This window comes from Megalobrama amblycephala, linkage group LG20, assembly GCF_018812025.1.
Source record: "Megalobrama amblycephala isolate DHTTF-2021 linkage group LG20, ASM1881202v1, whole genome shotgun sequence".
Lineage (NCBI taxonomy): Eukaryota > Metazoa > Chordata > Actinopteri > Cypriniformes > Xenocyprididae > Megalobrama > Megalobrama amblycephala.
The window spans coordinates 24,499,811-24,504,399 of NC_063063.1; positions in this window are offsets into that span (position 1 = coordinate 24,499,811).

Below are 4,589 nucleotides of genomic sequence, written 5' to 3' on the forward strand. Positions count from 1 at the left end.
GTAAATTTCAGGGTATGTAAGTAGCCATAGCAACTGACTTTCTGAACATAACCAATACTATATTATCTACAATATACATATATAAAGCGGTAATGTTTAAATGTTTATTCAATGATAATATACTAATATATGTATTTATTTTATTGTCATCTCACGTTTTCTATGCTATAATTTCTATAATAAAATACATATGTGATATCTTATAATTAGCATCAAACAATCAATATAATTCTTATTCTCAGTGAATAAAGATTACTTATTAAATGAAATCATTGAAAAAATTATTGCACAACCACCAAATAGGTGCCGATGTGCACTAGGTTATGTAAATCGCCATTAAACAAAAGAAGAAGAAGGAAGTAGAATCAAAGTCCCTTTAAGACAAGTCATTTCACTCGGCAGCCATCTTTGAAATGCCTCTCGGGCAATCTCGGGCAATCTCTTTGAATGGGGAAACATCAAACCGCCGAGTGAAATGACTTGTCTTAAAGGTGATAGAGAGGATTTTTTTCGTCGACTGAGAATCCAAAGACTGTTACTGAGTTTTTTAAATGAGCACATACGTAAGAACAGCCCCCCTCCTTCACAGCTCATTTCAAAGGAACGCCTCCCAAAACTCGTGCACGAGTATTGAAACACAAGTGTTTACAACCGGCATTCGCTGTGTCGTGTTAGTGGATTCATTATGTCGGACTCACCGCAGGTAACTCATAATCTGCAGTTGTCATTCCTGTCTCCTGACAAAAACATTGCATGCAGTGCCTGTTGAGTGTGGAAAGTTACTGGAGCGTGCAGCCGCGCTCGTCTCTCACAAGGAACGTCACGGCAGTGATTGACAAGCCAGAGGGCCAATTGTTTACGTGATGATCGCGTAAACAATTGGCTGATGTTTTTAAGGCCCTTCCTTGTGCACAGATGATGTATATTAATATTATTCCTTTCAGTGCACCTAATAAATAGTCTTTTATCAGTTAGTAAAGACAGTTTCAAGTAATATTGCAAAAATGTATAAAACAAAACATCCTCTGTAGCACCTTTAAAGGGACTTTGAACATACTCTTGGTTGGCCGAACCAAAGTCCCTTTAAGACAAGTCATTTCACTGGGCGGCCATCTTTGAAACGCCTCTCGGGCATCCTGGGCATCATGCCCTATCTCTTTGAATGGGGAAACATCAAATTCTCCAAAACTGTTCGCCAGCCTTACGATTACATTTCATATTTGAAATCACCAATGAAATCTGACAACAGCTGCCTTATAAATGTTTTATGTAATGTTTTTAAAACTGTATTTTTTAGGCTGGCTCAAGCTAATGCGCATGCGCAGACCTAAATGCGCGTCTCTTCTGCCATGTTTCAGAGGCTCGCGTCTGACTGTTTCTATAGAAACCGGTGCTTCTAACGGCTTGCTGCAGTGACGCGATGACTTTACCAGTCGGCGATTGGCTCTTATTTAGAAGGCGGGACTTATTCCGCCATATTGCACGTTACACTTTCTCCCATTCAAAACAATACGAGTGACACGTCTTGTGTTATTCTATAATAGTCTTTGGCCGAACTTCAGGACGTGTTTTTGGAACCAGCATACCTCGAATAAGCAAGGTTTGGTTTAATCAACCGAAAGTTCAGGGTAGCCTATATGTGACGGTAAGTTAACCTTGCTTTCTGGAATACCCCGATTCATTCATCAATAATAACAAATAAATGTCTTTGTCACTTAAATCAATTTAATGCGTTCTTGTTGAATAAAAATATTAATTTCTCTGTTTTTTACCCCAAACTTTTAAATGGTAGTGTTTCCACAAAAATATGATGCACAACTGCTTTCAACATTGGCAATAATAAGAAATGTTTCTTGAGCAGCAAATCAGCATATTAGAATGATTTCTATAAATAATACACACACACACACACACACACACACACACACACACTCACTCACTCACACACACACACGGTATAGATATGTTGATGTGTTGTTTTGTTTTTTATATATACACATGTGCAGTATGCTATTCCAAACATAGCTATACATTGCAGAGTATGCATATTGCAGAAATAGTATGTGGCGACATATATGCGTTTTAGAGATCATCTCAGTGGCTGGAGGAGTGAGCAGGTGGGACTGTCCTCTCAGAACAGAGCAGATGAAGAGCTGGCCACTGTAGCTTTACCACACACACACCTCTCCTGCTCTGAATTATTAAAGAGAGAAATGGAAAGAGCAGTGCTGGACAGAAAGAAATGTGTGGAGAGATTATATGAGACAGAAGGAGAAAGACAGAATTTGATGGAGAGTATGACATGCTGGGAGAAGAGATATAACCATATATAAGTGGATAGGTGCAGAAAGACAAAACGAATGCAATTTTATATGTTGTCTCTGGAGAGCTTTCCCTCTGTCACAGTGCACTGGGCTGTGTTTCCTGTGTTGTTATTCTGCCATTTTGGTTAATGTGATGAGATGCAAGTGTACAGTGCTCCTCTGATACAGACTGTGTCTCTTCATTTCGTAATACGAGTCTTGAAGGAATAGATTCACTCAAAAATGAAAATTCTGTCATCATTTACTCACCTTCATGTCATTCCAAACCTGTTTCGCAGAACTCAAAAGATTTTGATGTACACTGAGGTCCAAACCACAAAAATACAATATTTTTTATTCCTGGCCTTGGTTAAATTAGCAGAAAAAACATCTTTCAGAGGTGGATGAAGTTTTTTTTATAACACGTTGATACATTTAGCAAGTTATTCAAAGAATGTAATATTCAACAAAACCACTTGTAACACTTCTAATCTATTGTTATTCAATATCATTGCCATAATCCATATTTGGACTTTACCGCTCAAAATTTTGGAGTCGGCAAGATTTTGTTTTTTTTTTTTTTTTTTTTGAATGAAGGCTTTTATTTGATCCAAAATACAACAAAAACAATGATATTGTGAAATATTATGACAATTCAAAATAACAGTTTTTATTATTATTTAAATGTTATGCAAAGCTGAATTTTCAGCATCATCTTCAGTGTCACATGATCCTTCAGAAATCATTCTAATATGCTGATTTGCTGCTCAAGAAACATTTATTATTATCAATGTTGAAAAGTTTTTTTTTTTTGCGTGGGAACCATGATAGAAGGTTCAAAAGAACAGCATTAATGTGTTTTTTTTTTTTTTTTTTTTGGTAACATTATAAATATATTTACTGTCCCTTTTCATCAATTTAATGCATCTTCACTCACTGTAAACCCTAATGCTTAAAATAATTAATTGGTTTCAGTTGGGCAAACTCAAATTAAACAAATTAGTTCAATCAAATGAACTTTTATGAGTATTTAGAACAGTATTCTTTTTCAATTAAAATGTATGAGTACAAAATTGAAACCTGCCAGTTCTGCTTTTTAAACTTTGAATTTAAAAGTGTTAAAAATGATTTAACCTTAAAAGTTTCAATAAAAAAACTTTGGTTACACTTTATTTTACAGTGCCGTAGTTACTTTGTAATTCCTCAAATAAGTACTGAGTACTAATAATTAACTACATGTACTTACTATAGAGTTACAGTTAGGGTTAGGGTTTGGTTTAGGGTTAGTTACTTGTAATTATGCATAATTTACTGCTATTACTATAATAATTACATGTAGTAATGTGTAACTACGGCACTGTAAAATAAAGTGTTACCAAATCTTTTGAATGGTACTATATTTGCATGATCGGACATTAAATTATACAGATTTCAGAAAGACTGCATTGCCAAACAGTGTATAAACAGATATTTAGCTATTCATTAACATTATTTTTCCTACCCGAGCAGCCAGGTGACATCAACTGAATAGGAAAGTTATTTTAGAGGTCGATCAAATTACCTTTGTTATCTGCAATAACATAGAATGATGAATCGTTCAAAATACAGAGTGGGAATATGTATTAGGAAAGTAAAGTCAATCATTTTGATTTGTGTTGACTTTAAGTGCTCTTTAAACTCAACATTACTCGTCTTCCTGTCAGTTGAGGAGGCATTTGAAGCAACGTGTGTGTGTGTGTGTGTACTGTATGTAGGCTACAGCAGTGTTTCTCAACCACATTCCTGGAGGCCCACCAACCCTGCACATTTTGCATGTCTCCTTAATTAAACACACCTGATTAGGGTTATCAGCTCATTAGTAGTGACTCAAAGATCTAAAATGGGTGTGTCAGACAAAGGAGACATGCAAAATGTGCAGTGTTGGTGGGCCTCCAGGAATGTGGTTGAGAACCACTGGGCTACAGTATATGTTTGTGCAAATGAATGGAAATTTAAAAGGCTAACAGCATGTTTTTTTAAGTAGATTGAAGCAGCCCGTGCAAATGAGTGGAACAGTCATGTTGGCAGATGTTTTGACTGTACATGTGAATAATGCATGAAGACATAAACAGTGATGTACACTTAACTGCAGCCCAGGCGTCCTCATTACTCATTGTGTGCGTGTTTGTGATTTTTGCATGAGTGCAGACAGAGAGAGGTCACAGGCGGCACAAAGAAAGTCGGTTGTGTTATCTGTTGTATGTGTGTGTGTGTGAGCTGCGTGGGTCGCTGCATTGCTCTGAGATG